This window comes from Lissotriton helveticus, chromosome 3_1 (assembly GCF_964261635.1).
Source record: "Lissotriton helveticus chromosome 3_1, aLisHel1.1, whole genome shotgun sequence".
Classification (NCBI taxonomy): domain Eukaryota; kingdom Metazoa; phylum Chordata; class Amphibia; order Caudata; family Salamandridae; genus Lissotriton; species Lissotriton helveticus.
This window is the reverse complement of record NC_136061.1, coordinates 393,271,068-393,291,637: the sequence shown is the minus strand read 5'-3', so window position 1 is coordinate 393,291,637 and position 20,570 is coordinate 393,271,068. Positions and strand designations below refer to the sequence as shown.

General features: G+C 49.1%; 1 protein-coding gene across 4 annotated transcripts in view; it reads left to right on the top strand.

Annotated features, from left to right (window-relative positions):
- The window catches only part of DPH1 (diphthamide biosynthesis 1), a 1,923,189-nt gene that overhangs the window by 540,050 nt on the left and 1,362,569 nt on the right, over positions 1–20,570 (top strand). The window lies entirely within an intron of this gene.

Here is a 20,570-nt window from a genome sequence, read left to right as displayed (position 1 = left end):
CATCATTAGGTATAATTGTCTCTTTAGACTTAGTGTATTTTCTTTTTCAAGATAAATCTGTAATAAATTAGAACAATTGCAATTAAAATAAAATCACAGCTACATCAAAAATATATAACCTCATTGTTCAACCTGATAATAATATTAGTGGCAGAAAAGAGCAAAAAGGGCTAATTAGCAGTCATAACATCCATACACAATATGTTCAGATCTAAATGACAGGGCATATAACCTAGTAATGCAGGCCGAATGAATTGTAATAATGGTCTTGCAAAGACATAATTCATGTGTTAGAAAGATTTCCGGTTGGCTAAGGCTGGCGCCAAAACCAGGCAGAAACCACCACTCTAGTCAGGGCAAGAGAGTTACACGCCAAGATAACCCCTGCTCACCCCCTTGGTAGCGTGACACGAGCAGTAATGCTTACCCCGGAGGCAATGTAAGTTAAGTATTTGCGTGCGCACACACCAGCAACAACATCCAAGGCCCCCCACAAAAGGAACTCCACACAAGGTTATATAAAAATAGCCTTTGTATTATACCAAACACATTAGATAATGAACACACACTTTACAATGTGCCATAGGCACGGGCAGAATTTACAGGGGATTATATACATGGGGCAGGGCCACATGGACCACTGTCAGGAAAAAGTACTTTTAGAACTAGCACTTGGTAGAATTAGCACTTTGTAGGAATAACGCTTAGCACATAGAACATATAATAACTGTAGCACCAAATAGCAAATGTAGCACACAACCACTGGTAAAAGGTAAGTACCACCTACGCAACCCTAACCACCTTAGGAAAATATCACGCAGGGAACCATGAGCTCACTAACATAACTATACTAGGAGAAACAACCACCTAAGCATAAAAATACATTTAGGGGTATAGGCCAGAAGCTTTACACATGAGGCATAAAAACCCATTCAGCGGTGTAGGTAAGACACATGATGCATAAAAACACATTCAGCGGTGTAGGTAAGACACATGATGCATAAGAACACATTCAGTGGTGTAGGTAAGACACATGATGCATAAAAACACATTCAGCGGTGTAGGTAAGACACATGATGCATAAGAACTCATTCAGCACATAAATCACATTAGGGTCCATTTTGCGCCACTGCGCCAAAACCTAAACGTAGCAGCTGCCCACTACTTGCTGGGCAGCTGAGGACAAGAACAGGGCCTAAACGCTGCAGCTGGCACTAAGTGCTGCGCAGCTGGGGAAGGCCAAGGTAGGGATGAAGGAGTGCGACTCACTCCTGAGTCCAAAGTACATGCCCCTAGGAAGAAAACCTAAACGGTGCAGCTGCCCACTACTTGCTGGGCAGCTGGAGGACAAAACTGCGACAGGGGCCCTCAGGACAGAGACTGCGCCAACTGCTGGAGCCCTCTGGCTCTGGAACAAAGAATGCGCATTTTGGGAGCCCTCCAGGCTCAGAACACAGCATACTGCGCACATTGGAGCCCTCTAGCTCTAGGAATAAACTGGGGCCTCAGAGCCACGGGCTCTAAACACACCAATGCCCCCGGGAGCCTCGTGGGCTCTAAAGAAATGCTGCCAATGTGGGGGAGCGGGCTGCTGCCAACCGGGGCCGCTCTACCCTGTGAAATGCCCCCTGTGTATGTAGGAGCCTCTCTGGCTCTAAACAAATGCCCCCGGGATCGTTGGAGTCCCCTCTCTGGGGACTCTGACCGACAATGGCGCCGGGAGTCCCTCGTGGACTCCGATGAAATGTAATGCGGCCAAATGGGGGAGTCCCGCTCGGGGGACTCGAAGAACAATGCCCCCTAAAAGGTGGAGCCTCTCAGGCTCTAAACAAAATGCCCCCGGGACGTAGGTGGAGCCTCGGGACTCTAAAACAAATGCCCCCTAGGAGCCTCCCAGGGACAGAGGAAGCGCTGAGGAGCGACCCGCGGGGGTGCCTGCACTCACCGGCTGGTCGGGAGGCTTTGTCTCCTCTCGGCGTCGGTAGGAGCAGCTCTCTCCCCCTTGGCTTCCTCTCAGCGGCTCTCCTCATGGCGCCGGTCTCTTCAGCACGGTCTCCAAGCGCAGGGGAAGCCCTCACTGATGGGCCAATCCCTGCGTGGCATCTCTGTGATGCCGCCGGAGTTCCTTCCTCTGAGTGCAACTGAGGGGTAGGCTCCCTCGAGGGGAACAATAAACGTAAAAATGGGGTGGGCACCCATGAAGGCGCATAAATAGCGGGGTGGGCACCCGTACTATATAATTAAATAAACGGGGTGGCACCCGTAAATAAAAATATAACTGCGACCATACAAAGGGCAGGAGCGCTTCCCTCCGAGGGAAAACGACAGCGCTCTGCCCAGAAAGGAAAAATAAAGCGCTCACATGGCGCTAGGGACAGCCACAGCCCTGGGGCAAGGGCAAAGGCACAGCAAAAGGTCCTGGAGGTCAGGGAGGTAAATCAGGGCCCAGGGGCCAGCACACAGGGCACTCCAGCAAGGAGACAGCCCCCATGGCGGTCCCTCCTGGGCCCCACCATCAGCAAGACCCCCTCTGTCAGGAATCCAAAAAGTAGAAGAGTCCCCCAGTCATCCAGGTGCTGGCAGGGCCCAGGGAGGCAAGCCTTCCCATGGGCCCCAGCAGCAGCACGCCCCTGGTTGGATGTCCGGAAACAAGAACATTTTCATGGGGTCACAGCCCCTCTTTTATATAGAGAAATCCTTTGTCTACAAAGGTGCAGACAAGGGGCGAACCAGATACAACTGGTTCATTAGCACTTTGTTTTGCTCAGCCCCTCTGCCTATTCACAGGATGGGTCAGGGACATCAGACACATCACAGGGGGTGGAGCCAGCATTGTGAGGGGAAAGCCCAGCCCTATTCAGGTCCCAGGTGCACTCCTCCCCTGCCATCAACATGCAGATCTCCCATTCACCACCGGGGCAGACCCATCCTGACTTCTGGAGCCAGGCACACCAGCCAGCTCCAGCCAATCACAAGCCAGCACCTTCACTGCACAGACAGGCCAACTTCTAGAAGTGGCACTTCCACACTAGACACATGAACGCTGCACACATCATCGCGCAGCATTTAATCTCACGAGTTCGCACATACCAAACTCAACCTTGCACTCCCCACCCATCAGGAATTACCATGGACACACATTTCCCCCTTGCATTCCTATGGGAGGGCAGGCCAATCTCACACACGCACTCATAGAGCACACGTATTTTACACTGCGCCACAGCGCAAAAGTGGGCAAAGACCAGAAATCACTATAATGATGTAACATTAAAAGGCAAAAAGTTCAGGGGTGAACCTGCCAGAAGGGCAAAGTCCAACATCATGGTACTAAGAACTCAACTCGATACACAAATTGTTGTTTCCATCATAGAAAGCTAGGATCTCCACCGACCAACACTCCTTAGAGGGTCAGCGGCCCTACATATAACTAATTATATAATGTCAGACCCAAATTTATCTTGGCTACAACGGCTCAATAGAATACCTGTAAACTTGGGGCAGAAGCGGCCTCCACAGATGAAGGCAGCTTGACGCAAATAATAATCAGTACCTACATCCAAGCAGGAGATAAACGGAAAGAATCCCAATTATAAATACTGAAAGAATTCTACTAGCAACTTGACCTAATACCGAACTCTGGAGTATTACCTCTAAAAAGCATGTGATTGATGCACCATTATTTAAAAACATCACGATCAGTATGGCATACTATCCAGCCTCTGAATATCCTAATTTCCATACCCCACCTATACTTGTATAACAATGGGGGAAGGAGATCTCGATATATGAAACTCCACTTAAAAGATTATACCTGAACACCCATGTTTCCCCAATCGTAACCAAATAATGCATGAGGAAAATCCTTATTAATGAGGGATATCACTCAAAAACGCCCGTATTCTAATACTCCCCCAGCAATGTCTTTATTGCCTAAATATGCAAGATGAGCAGTATTTTACCTTAAAATATCAGTGTGCATACCGGCACGCAGTCTCAATCCCTTCCGTACTCGTGATAAAAGATGTGAGGTAACGCGGCCTCCAAAAGTCCCGCTTAACGCTGAGCGCCAATAATACAGTAGTCTAGAAAGAGAACGTAGATAATAAACGTCTATCACAGGGTAAAAGCTAAACAGCCTCAAATAAATAGAGCATGGAACTTCGCCCCTCAAAGTTTCCACTACGTCCATTGCAATTTCTAGCCCGGCACAAAAATGCAAGGTTCTACACTCCATGGGGGCAGTTCTGGCCATATGGATTATTTTTTTTTTAATTATTTTATTTCGAGTATTTTAGAAAGGTAAACAGTAATCAAGAGTGACATTACCAAATCCCCCCTCCCATCCCTCTGACTTTCATTGCATCCCTATTAAAGCAATCGTATGACTTCTTCCACTCAGGTGAATACACGGCCATTTAGCCAACAGCCCAAAAAGTGGGGCAGGCGGTGCTTAGAGTACATATTATGGCCAACATACGCAAGCCAAGCAGTTTTAGCAAACAACAATAATGATACCCATGGCGCTAGGCCTCTTGATTAAGATATTACTCAGTGTTCCAATTTGGCTGTCTTTAGCACCCGCCAGTCTCAAATTCCCTGTGGCTCTGTGTCGGTGGTGATGTCTCCTTTGTACGCCAGATAAGTCTGGTATAGCCCCCAGAAGTTCTTGGGTCTGCTGGTGGGGGGCAGGAGCTCACTATAGTTCTCCGACTGCGTACAACAATATGTCATCTCATGCGCCCATCTTTTAGGTGTCGGTGCAGGGCCTTTCATCCAGCAGCATGCCACAACTCTGCGCGCTATTAATAACCCCATGTCTACCAGTCTTCGTGCAGCTCTAGGCAGCTTTTTGGTGTATCCTAGCAAGGCCATCATAGGGTCTGGTGTGAGGTCAATTTCTGCAACAGCGCTAATTTCGGCAAAAATCTTATCCCAGAAGTCCCACAATTTAGGGCATTGCCACGTTAGGTGCAGGAAGCCCGCATCAGGAGCCTGGCATCTCTCACAATCCGCAGAGCCTAGCTGGTGTATAATATATTCTATTTAGGAATTTAAAGTGAACCAGCCGGTGCCGGCCATTTAGTGAAAGCTTCCTAGTGTTGGTGCAGCAGTATCGCCATATGTCATCACCCAAGACAATTTGTAGATCTGACTGCCATGCCAGTCCTGCCTTGGTGTACGTATTTTCTCTGTGTGATTGCGACAGTGCGTATAAGTTAGACAGTAGTTTATGGGGAGAAGTGGCCTTGATAACGTACGTGAGCTCTCTCACCTCTGGGGGCTCCGCCATGTCCCCTCCCAAAAGTTCAGAAAACGCGTGGTGCACTCTGTAAAACTGGAACTTCGTCAGGAGTGATGGCGACTCAAGGTCACCCGCTGCCTGCTCCCAAGTCTTGACAACCCCAGCAGTGAAGAGGTCGCCCGCGACCCTAATTTTCAGTTTCTGCAATTCAGTAACTACCCCCTTCTCCTGGAGAGGAGGCAGCCACCGGGCCCAATCAATAGGCATAATAGGGGAGTACAGCAGTGCACCATTCTGTACCTGCAAAAGACTGAACCATGCATGGTTCGTGGTCGTGATTGAATCTAGTACTCCAGTCCTACGATCTGTTGGTTCGAAGATCGTGTGAGGGAGTGATAGAGGCCGGGCAAACAGGGTCTCCATTCGCACGTGTGGTATGTCCCGGTCCCCGTGAATCCAGGTGTGTAGGTGAGCTGCCTGTGCCACTCTGTAATATAATTCGAGGTCAGGGGCGCCAAGCCCTCCCATGGAGTAAGGTAGTGTGAGGAGTGTCCATTTTGCACGTGGCTGACCGCCCGCCCAGGCAAATGTTGTCATCAATTGTTGTAACCGCTGGAAGAATGACTTGGGGAGGACCATCGGAATGGTCATAAATAGGAATAAGAATCTGGGCAGTACAACCATTTTCATTATAGAAATTCGCCCCAGTAGGGAGAGCGGGAGCTTGCACCAGGTCGCCACATCGTCCTCCAACCTGCTGAAGGCCGTTCCATAGTTAGCTCTAAATAGGGTTTCAGGATCAGTGTGTAGATGCACCCCCAGATACCTGATTGTGTCTGTTGTCCAGTGTAGCAGGTACTCCATTGTAGTGGGTTGTGTGTTAGGAGTCAGGGGGAATGCCAGTGATTTTGACCAGTTGACCTTTAGCCCAGAGAGTGCACCAAAGCGAACCACTTCCCTGAGAATTAAGGATAGATTATTATCAGGGTCCCGGACATATATCAAGGTGTCATCAGCATACATTGACACTACGATTTTATATTTTGGGAAGCCTATGCCCACGTTTCCATGGTACTCCCGAAGGGCGCAGGCCAGAGGTTCGGCCACCAGGGCATATAGCAGAGGCGACAGCGGGCATCCCTGCCTGGTTCCCCTAGTAATTGGAAAAGAGTCTGTGACCAAGTCATTCAGTCTGAGTCTCGCACGCGGCCGGCAGTACAGCGCTCCCACCATTTGGAGGAAAGGTAGTCCCAAGCCCATCCGTAGCAAAACCATCCTCATGAACGTCCATTCAACGGAATCGAAGGCCTTTTCCATGTCAAGGAAAACCGCTAGTGCTTTCCTCTCCTGTCGGACATGCTGTATTGTACCTAGGACTGTCCGAATGTTATATGTCAGGTTTCTGCTTGGGATAAATCCTGCTTGTTCTGGGGCTACTAGTGTAGGTGCCAGGAGAGCCAGCCGAGTCGCTAACACTTTGGCAAATAGCTATGCGTCTCCATTTAGCAAGGAGAGAGGCCTGTATGAGCTACATTCTCCCTGGGCTTACCCGGCTTTAGTATTGTCACCAGGAGAGCCTCTCTCATCGACTCAGGCTAACTGCCCTCTACACATATATCGTCAAAGAGAGCCGACAGGTGCGGGATCAGTTGGTCCTTGAAAGCTTTGTAGAAGCCCGCAGTGAGGCCGTCTGCACCGGGAGCACTACCTGCCTTATGCCCGACAGAGCCTCATATATTTCATCTTTTTCAATAGGGTGCATGAGGAATTCCCTGTGTGAGTTTGTTAATGTGGGAATGTCAATATGGCTAAGGTAGTCATCAATGTCATCTGCAAGGTCCCCGCTCTGTGATGCGTACAGTTCTGTGTAGTAGGCCTTAAATGCATTAGCTATGTCAGAAGGATCAGTAAGGGCCTCCCCGGTGGGCGACTTTATCTCTGTGATGTGTTGTCGTTTTCTCGTCCCTCCAATGATCCTGGCCAACACCGCACTAGGTATGTCGCGCTCTCCGTATACCCTAGCCGTGGCATACTTCCCCATGTGTCTAATTTCCCTGTCAGCCTCCTCGTGGTATTCAGCCAGTAATGTCTTGATTTCTCCTCCCACCTCACTGTCTGACCGCCTCCTTTGTCTCTCCTCCAGGGCTTCTAGCTGTCTCTCAAGGTCTGCTATTTCTTCCTAATGGATTTGAGTATTCCGTAGTGCTTAGACATTGCCACTCCCCGTATGTACACTTTGAAAGCTTCCCAGACGGTTTGAAAGCTCTCAACAGAGCCCAAATTAGTGTCAAAAAACACGTCAATAGCTTCAGCCAATTCGCTTCTGAATACTGGATCTGGTAAAGAGTATGGCGGGAATCGCCACGTAAAAGGTGGGATATTCTTGCCCGGGACTAGCAGCTCCAGGAGCACAGGAGAGTGGTCCGAGAGTGTTCTCGGGAGGACTCTGCAGCCACTGATAAGTCCTAACCTGGAGGAGGGGACTACACGGTAATCTATTCTGCTATGTATGTCATGGTACGCAGAGTAGTGTGTGTAGCCTCCCTGCTGTGGGTTGCGGGACCGCCAGGCGTTCACCAGGCCCAGGCATGTCATAGCGCTCTGTAATTCCACCGTTGCCGCCGATGGCTTACGGTGTGGGCCGGCTGACCTGTCCAGGGTGGGGTAAAGGGTGAGGTTCATATCGCCCCCCCACCAGAGGTTGTTCGGATCGTATTGTCTGGCCTTGGCTGCCAAGGTCCGATAGAAGCCTGGAGAGTCAAAGTTAGGACCATAAGTGTTAACAATTACCAAACTCAGGCCGAGGCCAGTGCATCTTGAAATGACATATCTACCCTCCGAGTCAGCCTCTAGGGTCTGCAGTGTTAGTTTGGATTTTGGGTTCACCCAGGTGATGACACCCCTGGCGTGTGTAGTGAAGCCCGCAGCAGCTATGTTCCCTTCCAGACCCCTACATTGCAGCATCTTACTGTTAATAGGAAGGTGTGTCTCCTGAATTAATGCTAAGTCTATATGTTGGCGCTGTAGGTAGCCAATTACTTTCCTGACCTTTCTGTGGTCATTAAGACCGCAAACATTCCACGTGAGTGCCCTGAGCCTGGGTGCACGTGTATCGTCTGCTTCAACCGCCATTGCCGCCATCGTTGCAGTTAGTGGGCTCAGCAATTATTAACGCAACCTGTGTACTCAGTGTAAGCCTGGTGTAAGAAGTAACATGGTATGTCTCCCCTTGAATGACTAAACTCTCCCACCCCGAAATCACTCCACCCCGCTCCCACAGCAGACCAACCCCAACTCGGCCTAGCATGCCAACATCCCACCCCTTCCCCATTCCCGTGAAAACTCTAGTAAGCTCCCAAAGGAGCTGCGGGTGCACACAGCGCGAGGGCCGAGGTCGCCAGGAAGTCAGTTAGTAACTTGAGTAAGTTCTGGCTTGTAACCCAGCCCAAGCGCCACCGCGAAAGATTCATATCTCGGCATAAACCATCAAAGCACAGTTAAAGAACTAAAATGTCTCTCAGACTCAGGGTGCAACCTTCATGATGTATACCAGGACAGTTCCTTTCCCCACCCAAACAAGAATTTTACATAAACTTTGTACATATTGTACTCGCATGCCTGTTGCTGAAAAAGATACGGATCGGAATAATCTCACCCACAAGCTAGACAGTCTGTCCTCTTGTTGGAGCACTGGATTTCCGTGCACGCTCCTCGTTCAGGAGCAAGGTCAATGTTCATAGTAGTTCCGGACACAGAGTCCGGGCAGAGCCATCATTCCAAGTGCGGATTCGCCTCGTGAAGCTTGACCACCGCACTGCTTGGCGCCTTCAGTCCTGTTTCTCTAGTTGGCTGCAGTTCTCCTCTTCGCCCGTTTGGCTGCTGGGATCTCTCCGATGCTCTTTTGTCCATGCCTTCAAGGCCTTTTGTAGAACCTTCGGGTCTGTAAAGATATGGGAATGGCCCTGCCGATTGATTCTTAGCTTTGCAGGGTATAGCATGGCAAAATCAAGCCCAAGGTCGCGAAGCTGCTTCTTGTATGGGGCGAAATGTCTGCGTTCTTCTTGCACCTTTGCAGTAAAGTCTGGATATAAGGAGATTTCGGAGCCTTCAAATTGTACGGTCTTCTTTTCTCGGGCGATCCGCAGGGCCGTGTCCCTATCCCCGTAATTTATTAGCTTGGCGATGATAGGCCTCGGGGGGGCCCCCGGGCGCGGGCCCAGCGTGCGGTGTTCCCTCTCCACGATGAACATTGGGGAAAAGGCGTCTTCACCCAGCAGCGTAGTTAGTAGTTTTTCGACAAAAGTTTCCATTTTTCCGGTTTGTGTCGTCTCCGTAACTCCGGTAATTCGTATGTTAGAGCGTCCCGAGCGGGCCTCCAAATCTTCCGACTTGTCTTGTATTACTTGCAGAAGCTTGCCGATTTGCTTACGGTCCTTGTCTAGTTCCATTTGGGCTTCCTCTACTTCTGTTAGGCGCCGCTCTGACATGTCCAGGCACTACGCGTGTTTGTCAACTCGTTCTGCCATGCGATCCATTCGGTGGGTTAGGCATCAATCTTAGTGCCTATGGATGCCATACTGTTTTGAAGGCCCTTCTCCATCGATACAAGTAGGGCTTTAATGTCCGTGTAGATCGTACCTTCTGCGCCTCTAGGCGGGGGCACTGGTTCCGCCTCCTGGGCCTCGGGGGCCTTAGTGCGGCGGTACTCAAAGGGGAGTTTACTTTGGGTCTTATCCCCTTTACCCATATTGAAGCCTGGCCCAGCAAAGCTGTCAGAGCAAGCGCCCCAAGGCTACAGAGGCCACACGCACCGGGCAATCCGAAGACCACTACCCACACAGCGCGCCTCCCGCAGTATTCAGCTATGTCCCATTGCTGTTGGACCGTTGGGGCTGCCAGGGATCAGAGAGCGGCCCAATCTCTCCTGGGCGTTGGGCTCTAGAGCCGTTGTCTCCTCCGTTCCCTCAGAGCAATGCGGAGATCAGAGCTTCCCCCGGGCCTCCGTTGGGCGGAATCGTCCCCGAGATGGAAGGCACCCCACCTTGTCTGCAGACTGAACCGTAGTGGGGCTTCACTCCCTGCAGGCCGCACGTCGCACGTAGCAATGAAAGTCTGCCTTGCCGCCACTGGTGAGGATACCTCCGTTCGGGCGCGCAGGGCCTCCCCAGACCCCGAGGCGCCAAGAGACCTCGATGCAGGAGGGCGTAGAGGGACCAGCAATGCGAGAGTAGGCCCAAAGATTGCCCCCAGTCTGTTTCCTAGCCCTCAGGGGCGGCCCGTGGCTAGGACGGAGCTCCGCAAGGACAAATGGAGGGGGGGGAGGCAGGAGGGGGTGACAGCCGAATGCAAGTGCCACCGAGTCCCCCCACTCACCTCCGTGTAGACCCCCTTAGATCGCTTGCGTCGTGCCCCCCGATGAGGTTGAGCTGCAAGGGGGTCACGGACGGTGCTCCGCTTCCCTCGTTGCAGATCTTCGGGTCTGCCTCCCGGGTTTCGAGGGGGGTCAAGCGTCTGCCGGACAGGAGCCTCTCAGCACGGCAGCATGTCACAGTACGCCAGCCGGCACGCGCCCGAATCGAGACCGCGGATCTGCGGCCCAGTGCGCCGTAGACTCGCCTCTGGTGCTAACAGCTCTGAGCAGTCCCGATGGCTCCAATTCCGCCCGCAATCACCACCAGAGTTGTGCGGGCGCTGATCAGTGCGGTTCTGGCCCTGAAGGTACCACCGAGGGAGGATTATTACAGGATAATGTCGGCGATGGCGCGGAGCATAGGAATTATGCGTCCGCCATCGGCACTGGCAGGCTCCGCCCCCCTGGCCATGTGGATTTTATCATTTTTTTAAACACCTGAAACACTGTGATTTTCCTTTTGACCAAATCAAGTTCAGGCCAGCAAAAGTCAAATCGGATTCTCTCCTTTGTCTTTACCACCCCAAGTGCTCCTCATATGACATGTCAATGATCTAACTTCGTTAGCCACAAGGAGCCATCAACCTATTCTAAAGACCAAATCGTCATGCACTGACATTTCTTCCTTGATCACCCAGTATGACCAAAGAACCTTATCCACTTCTCTCCAGCCAACCCTATCAAGAGACAAATGCCTTACCTGGAATAACTTCATTCTTCACCACCACCTCTGCAATTATGCCCTACAGCTACAACGGAAACATATTCTACTAGCCACACCTCAGCTTCCATATATACAGCCTCATTAGTTTCTTCCTTTGCCAATCTGGACAAACTGTCAGCCACACTGTTTTTGACTCCAGGAAAGTATTCCATGTGGAAAGTGCATTTTTGTGGAACACCAACACCCTTTTCCTCATTGTGGCTGAGAGTAGTTCCAGACCTTTCTTAGAGAAAATCTCCTACAAAGGTGTATGAGTCCATGCTAAGAAAATTCGACCCCAAACAAGGAACCCCAGTTCGCCTGATGGCCCGTCAGACAGCAGAAGTCTTGATGTACTTCCACATCCTACAAGGCCCTTGAGGTGCCCACAATAGTCCTTTCCTCAACTCCAACTTCTTGAAGAAGCACTGCTCCTAACCTTTTACTGCTGGCACCCATGACTTCCCTTGTCTCTCTTCCAGGAATAAAGGTCTGCAAATCAAGTTACCTTTCTCGGCTCAGTTTTCACAAGGTCAAATTGGACCACACTCCTTGCTCTACAATAAATCTACATCTTTTTTTGTACAAATGACACAATTCCTTGGACTTTTCCAATTAATTAGGCAGAAAACGAGTGCAGAATTCTACCACACGAAGAAACTAAACTACCCTCTCCCAATTGCTTGGAGCACATAGATCACATATGGTTTCGTTCAACTCCTGCTTAGGTTTCACCCTTTGCTTCATCATAGTATGACCTAGATATAGTTCCTCTTTACCTTAATAAATACTTGTCTAAAGCAGTGAGATCTTGAAAATGTCACTGCTTTTGTGATATATGTAATCTAATCTGATAGTAAGCGGAGGGTAGATCCATTGTGGTTAAATACCTTGCTTTCGCTAAGGTTGACATAATATCATTTATATTTGGTAGGGGATACTTAACAGTGACAGCGTCTTTGTTCAGGGCCCTAAAATCAACACATTGACGGTGTGCTTCACAGGCCTTCCTAGCCACGACAACCAAAGCTAGTCATACAGAAACCTCATTAGCTGAATTCAAGAGAGCCAACTCCATTTTCTTCTTCTCGCACACGGTATTGTGAATGCTCAGAGGCATCTTTGTTACCCTAGAAGTACACTGGATTAGGTTTTGATTCTAGTCAAATGTGATGACCCAAATTCTTCACACCACCACCGCTGCCGCCTCCACCAACAACACCCACCACTACTACTTTTGATAAGCCCAGCCCAAACTGTTATCTAATTTATGGCAACAGATTCTCACTGCAAGTTTTGTTCTGTACTCTATCGAAAACATAAAGTAGCCCCTCATTTTGATTTCTTGACCCCATAGCCTCCAGGTCTAATATACATGTTGTGTGGTGGCACTTTTTGTTCACACCTCTGTCTCTACACTAACAATGTAATAATTCTTAACCTAGAGGAAGAATCGAAATCATGTTCAGCGACTTGACATCCACCCACATAACATCAATGGGATTGCCTGGAGTAATTTCTCTCAATTACAGTACTTGCTACTTGCAAACTTCCTTTACTCCTGAACCTTTGGATGTCTTGCCCATGCTTCTGCTGAATTTCTAAAAGTTATCTATGTGTCCACAATTGTTGTACACAGCATGAAAAGCTAGACACTCCTTACTATGGTCCATTGGTCTTGACCCTGGCCTACCGCGCACTGAAGGGAAAATGTCCCAGTTATCTTAAACTAAGACTCTGCTGTTATAAGCAAGATCAGACTCTGCGATCGAACACTCAGAACCTGCTCTGTGTCCCCCTAGCTCGGCTGGGTGGTAGGGCATTCTCCGCTAGAACAGCTAAAATATGGAAAGCCTTGCCTGGGTTCCTCCGCCACGCAGATACAGAGTCCTGCTTCAGAAAAGCACTGAAGACATGGCTTTTCAGCAATGCCTAGTCTGCCCCCCCAACTTTCGAAATCACCCTGCATGCGTTGCTTGCTACTTGAGCGCCGGGACACCTCTGTTATGGAGGTAGCTGTTGCGCTTTATAAATTTCAGTATTATTATTATATGACCTACCTTCTCACATTAATAGTACTGACCCTTAAACGTCACCATAGGTTTAATCCCACACTTCATGTTAACAGCTCTCACATCACACTTCATAATAGCTACTTTTCTCAACTCATCCACACAAAACATCATGTGCTCCACCCTTTTTGCAGTTGGTAAAACATCCTCCAACAGAGACTCGTCCATGAGAAGAAGCTCATGACTGTTTGTCCCTTTTGCAGTTTAAAGAAGCTGATCTCTAATACATTCTTTGTGTAGCCCTGCACATTTTCCAAAACCTCCCAACTTCCTAAGCGCCTTGATGTACTTTTCAACTGACTCCTAGTCAAACCAAAGTTAAATCTTTCGAAGATAGTGCCGACATGATGCAAATAGTGCATATCAAGTCAATATATACACGCAAACCTTCATTAGATGTTCAGTGATAAATTCCAGTTCCTATGCCAACAGGAATTTGGACACGGATTAGAATCACGAGTTGTTGTAATTATTACACCCTTCCTGCTTTGCCTTGATATATTCTGGTAGGTCAAACCTGTCAAATTGTATCAGGGAAAAATGTTCAGACAAAAGGCAAAACATGCAGAAATCTGTGTATTAAAAACTATTTAGCATGTTATGCCTTACTTTGATGTTGGAAACTCGGAATACGTGGTGTATACCACACCTGTTAAATAACCTCACACCGATGTAATGGTTCGACCTGGAGTGACAAATACGTCACCCTGTTCAACACAGCTTGTAAAGATGCACACAGACACAGGTGGGGGACCGGTCCGAGACCTACCCAAATTATCCCTCTCCTCAAATGGGATTTCCTTTATGGGTGACAGAGACACGCAGACACCATCACTGCGTTAGAGAATATACCATTCTCAGGCCGTATTTATTACAGTCAACATAAACACAACATTTTATATCAACAAAACTATTTGATTATCCAAGCTTTCACATAGCATTTACCATATGAACATCAAGATACTATTTAAGGGGAACTAATACATGTCCTTTCCTAGCGACAGATCCTCAAAAGGAGTCATGGCTGGCCACCCCCCAGGCACCATGACATTGACTATTCCAAATGATTCGGGACTGTAGTCCACATACCGCAAGTTGCATATGACAAAGCGAACTCACCTGCCCCCTCAAGATAGAGGGAGCGTGGGCTAGCGTGAAAACTGGACCCCCCCATTGCAGAGCCAACCCATAAAGGATTCCCCCTGTGACCCAAGGGGGATGGGCCTGGGCCACCGGGCCATACCTTGGACCCCTGGCGCAGATGCCATCCCCCCCCCCCGACATCCTCCGGCGCCATGTAATGGAGTACCGTGAGAGACTAGGGACAATTGCTGTAGCGGGAGTCCCAACCCTACTCTACACCCCCACGGAAACCCCAGCTTTAAGCCAAAGGCTTCCTAATTCAGAATTCGCCTGCACTTCAGTTACTGATGCAAGGTTGTCCACCTGTTTTGTGACCAAACATGACTCCTTCCCCGCCCCACAAAGGAACAAGACTGTCTAAGGGAATGGGAGAGTGTGGAAAAAAGGTAGCTTCACCGCCGTATTCAGGGCAGCAGCTTGGAAAGGTCCAGAGTGCAGGCATAGCAACAAGGTCGTCGGAGGCAGCCAGGAGAGAGAAACCAGGCAACTGTGGGGATGCACTTACCTTTTATCCTCGCCTGGCTGCCCCCGCGACTGCCCAGGTGCCCCCCCTCACTGTCCTATCGGCCAAACACTTGTCGCGGGTGTCCCGCCCGCGAAAATTCGAAATTGTGGTGCCACAGTTGGCGGCGCCAGGCACCGGTCCGAACCGGCCCGCACCTGTCATGGGGGCCCGCCATCAGATGCCGTTGCCCCCTGGGCAACAATCATACTCCTACATGTAGATACTCTCTCTGTGTCTCTCTCTCCTTCCCCTCTCTCTCTCCTTCTCCCCCCCTCTCTCTCCTTCTCCCCCTCTCTCTGCCTCGCTCTCTCTCCTTCTCCTCCCCTCTCTCTCTCTCTCTCCTCCCCGTCCCCCCTCTCGCCGCCACCCCTCTCCAGCTGGATAGGATGTTTTAAATTTGCTCCTTCATTTACCAGACTTATTTCTCATACGTTGGTTCACAGGGGATTTCATCCTCTATTGCATTAGCATAAGTTGGTGCATTGCACATTAATTCATTTAACAAGGCTGCTGGTTCCTTGCATAATCTTTGCAAATGGTTTTACCGTGTAGAGTCTCCTCTCTGCGGTATGCAGATTGAGCCTGTCAAATCTCCATTTTGTGGTTTAGAAAATTGATCATAAGCCTTCCTGGCGAGCCGTCCTGGAGGGGTGCTGTTATTTTCGGCGTTAGATGCTTAACTATTTTCCCGTTGGTGCTTAGTTTTATTTCTTGGGTTTGAACTCTCTTCCCTAAGTTTCACACAGTTCATTTTACGAGTTCTCTGTAATTCTCTCGGATAAAAGTATCTTACCTAGGTTTTGTGCTCCGTCCCTGGGCTTCCAGCTGCCTTCACTGTAGTTAATTTTGTGACTTCTCAGTTTATCCCTGTAAATTAGCTGAACATGACCAATACTTTATTAGCATCACTAAGGCTTCGGTTACTCGGCAACATATTTCGAAAAATACCGAGCACCACAAACCGCCCCCTTTACAACAATTTCACCTTCAAGGTTATTGTACGAATCGAGTGATTCACAGCTCATTAGTTGAAAAACGGAAAGAAACATGACATCCACTTCTAACTGAACATTCCCCAGTCGAAGCCTCTAAGTTGCTAGATACTTTTTTCCACTTTCGTCTGGTGCCTCAGTCTGAGTTCCTTTTAGCAGTTCAGCAAAATAAATCTTCAGGTTCCCCCCTGGACTCCTGTCCCCCCAAGGCATTTAAGCAGGTTTTAGATAACGTAAGCATCTCAGCTACATTTTTGGCAGTGGTCAATAGGTCATATTAGCGAGTCTGTGGTACCAGCTTCCCTCAAACAGTGTATTACTGATGCTGTTAAAAAAGAACTTTACACATAGAGGCTCCCGCCAATCCTCTAATCTTCCATAGGAGCCTAAGGTGCTTGAGAAGAGGATGCTGAGCCAATTACAACCTTATATGGAGACAAGTCAAAGACCTGACTCGCTTCAGGCAGGATTCCACGTAGGAAGTGAGAACGCTACCTTCCTTTTACGTGTAATTGACATTAGCTGAAGAGAACAGGATGATGGCAATGTCGCCACCTTAATCCTTTTGAGCATGCCGGTGCCTTCAGCTCCGTCAACCATCCAATTTGCTTGCTTGCTTAGCTGATGCTGGAAGTAAAGAGACTGCTCGGTCCAGGTGTAAGCTCTTACAGACTAATTGTTCCCAGTCAGTGCTGTAACCACCATATTCGTAACCGAAGTCTCTGACCTGTCGAGTCCCTTATGGATCAGTGCGTTTGCCGCTGTTTTGAACATCTACATTCAACCTCTATTGAACATTAGTTGTAGTTGCAATCTGAACTTTTATAAGGATGCTGATGACACAGGCCATTCTGTGGTTAGAGGGCCGACACCGAAGTTCTGCAAATGTGCTGCAGGCTTGCTTGGTGGATTTCAACAACGGGATGGCAAACAATAATCTCAAGCTTCATCCTTCCAAGACTGAGGTGATCATTTTTGATCAACAGATCCCCTCTTGTTGGTACTGGTCTATCTCACATGGTGTCTGCCCTATACCTTGACATAGTATGAAGATTGGAAGTGGTTCTGGAAAAAATCTTTGTCAGCCTTCTTATTATGGTGCAGCACTTTGGTGCTGAATTCCCCTTCAGACGCTGTAGGCCTTTTAAAATACTTGAGCTTCTTTTAGAGCAGAAGAGCCACTCTTGTTTTGGGGGTCTGATGCTAGACTATACTCCTGGATTTGCCTGGGGCTCCCAAACTATGACCTAAAGATACTGCAACATATACAACACAGCTGACCCGATTGTATGAAACAGCCACTATGTGTTTGCGCCTTGGCAGCTGAGAGACAATTGTGTTTGTGTGTTTGTGTTCATCATGTGCTCCATGAATGTGGTCCCCCTTTAGTTGGAAGCAAAGTCTACAAATATACCCTTTGAACCATTTTTGGTCAGATCTCCGAGGATCAAGAGAGCTAGCAAAGGAGTTTGTTTGCTGTCATTTACTAGTGTAAAACTATTGGCTCTTTTACCCTGGTACCTCATCTTATTATCCCTCTCCAGTGTGAGAGAGCGGGAGGCCTGATGTCCGAGAGCTGGGGCCAGACATACCGGTTTGCTGCATCATCCGTATAAAGGGCAATGTGGTCTGAAAATACCAGACTCCAGTCAAATCATGATACCTGTACATTAATTTGTAGCCACTCCGCAAGTGGCTCTATTTCTATTACAAACAGCGGGGGCACTAGAGGGTAGCCCTGCTGTGCTCCCCACCCAGTAAGGAGCAGGTCAGATACCGCTGTGCCCACCCAAACATGCGCTATTAAGTCAGTATAAAGAAGGCGGACGTAGGCGATGAACCTGGTACCAAAGTTAAGCATCCGCAAGAGGGTAAACAAGTAGGTCCAGCTAACTGATTGAAACGCCTTTTCTGTATCCGTGAGGAGTATGACCGTGGGGCAGCCAAGCAAGGCTGCCAGGTCTATAACTTTATGATCCCTGCGAATATTATATCTCATGGCCCTCCCAGGCATGAACCCTGCCTGGTCTGGGTGCATCAAGGAGGGGGCGATTTCAATCAAGCGATCTGCCAGGACCTTGGCCAGAATTTTCATCTTCGCGTTAAGCGGGGAAATGGGTTTATAAGAGGCGCATTAGTCTTGGGGGTTCCCTGCTGTGTGAGTCAGCTCTCCTTCCAGCAACTGCGGTGAGCACCTGAAGAAGCGTGTCCGTAACAACCCGAGAGATCCGTGGCACCACATTCGTAGAGCACCGCCTAGTATTGCTTAAATTGTTGTGCTTCTCGCCACTCCCTGATAATTTTGTTCTTGAACCCGTCGCGGACATATGAGACTGGGACAAAGTGTGTGATCGTCGAGCAGAGGTAGTGCAGGAGTTTACTCTCCTCGTCACCCCACTGATATAGATGTGACTGCGTTGCAAGCCACACCAGTTTAGCATCATTCATCAAGATGCCGTGCAGCTGCTCTTGCAGCAGGTCTAGGTCTAGGTCACCCCACCATGTACAAGGAGGGATGGACGTGTACTGCCCCTCTAGGTGACAGATCTGCGTCTCGAGTCGCCGTATCTCCTGTTGTTTCCTGCTTTTCTTGGCTGCCAAATAACTAGTGATCTCACCTCAAAGGGTTGGCAGCATTGCTTCCCAGAGGATACACAGGGGAGACACCGTGCCTTTGTTCTCTTCAAGCTAACGTCTCAATGAGTCTCCAGCATGGGAGATGAGATCAGCGTCCCGAAGGGACCATGCAGATAAACACCAGTGAGAGGGGGGGGCGCATGAGTGCCAGATCAGTCTGAGTGAGATCAGAGAGTGATCGGAGAGGCATCTAAGAAATAACTGCTCATATATAATACAGTGGGTGAGCGTCTTAGTAACTAAGTAGTAATTAAAACCAGAGGAGGTGCTGTGTGCCATAGAATAAAACTTGTACCAGCATCCTTGCGTGAAGCATTTGCAAGGGGTCGGCAAGGTCCAACGCGCATAGTGCTGTTGCAGCTATGGATGAATCCCTCACCCTGGTTTCCTCAAAGACGTTTGCGCGCTGAATCCACTATCCCATTTCAGTCACATGCCAATGGCCCTGGCAGTAGGTCTCGAAGGAGGCGTCTGATCACATCCAAAAAGGAAGAAGACAGCGGAGGTGGGGCTTAGATATCAATGAGTGTCAAAGGTTGATCATGTACGTGTTCTGTGAGCACCATGTATCTGCCCCATGGATCCAACCACGTCTTAGTGACACACATATCGAAGATGCCTCTTTCGCAGCATCGCAACCCCAAGAGAGCCCCCGTGAGCCCTGAGTAAAATACCTGAAAGTATTTGTTACGGGCCAAGAAGGACGTCTTTTTACCCAAAAGATGAGTTTCCTGAAGGAAAAGAAGATCAGCATGTAGCCATTTCACTGCCCGGAACACAGCAGTTCACTTGATCTTACCCAGGAGGCCATGAAATCAGGCCAATCTGTGTGGCTGAGGTCAAGCTATCTGAATAAGCGCAAAGGGGAGGCGTAGGTAGTCACGGCTGCCCAAAGCACACAGCACACCCCCACAACAGTACACAACTTAAGCAAAAATAAAACCCAAACCAAAAACCCTCCCGGTGTCTCCAACCCACCCCACACTTCAAGAATCATGAAGTCTCTGTTGCAGGGCCAGATGTCCAGCCCCGCCAACTGGGCACAGGTGGTAGGAGGCCCCAATGAAACCCTCCCCAAATTCAACTATGTTAATCCAGTTCACTCCAGATATCGGTAACACAAGAACCCTTTGGCACCAGCAACCATAATAGGCGTATCACCCATCTACAAGGTCTGCCTACCCCCGCCAGCCATCGAAAAAAGTGTAGATCCGGCTGCTTGAGTAAAGAAGATCAATTTATTCGGCCCCAGAAGCACCCCAAGCAAGGCACCAGATCCAACATCTACCACAGGGTCCAACGTGACTGTCATCCAGTTCAATATTGGGTCAGGGCAGATGCCTCTGCTTCCTCTCCAGGTAAACCCTCTGCACTTTCCAAGCCACAATCCCCCAACAGATCAGCAGCATATGCTGGTGGCTCTCTCCAGGATGATCTTGAGTGATTCCTATTTTGGCCACGAGCCGCGGGGTGTCCCGGAAATGATCGCCTCAGCTTCGGGAAGGCCATGGGCCTGGGTGGCGGATATTGGGCTGAAGAGGGACTCTTTCATCGTTCCATTCGAACACTTCCTCGGGGATATCAAAGGAATTAGTCTTTTCTTGGTAGATCACCTTAAGTTTTGCTGGTTAAAACAGTATGTAGCAGATCCCGAAGTCTCTCAGTCTCTGTCCGCCAGAAAGGTTCATGATTGTTCTTGAACAAGTTTGGTGTGATCTGGGAAGTTCAGAATTTTCTGAGATTGGTATAGTACCATCTCACTAGTACTAACATGTCATAAGATCGCACCCTGGTCCACATAATTTAGTATCTGGGCAATTATTGGACGAGGCAGAGCACCGGGTGGGGCTGTCAAGCCAGGGCCCG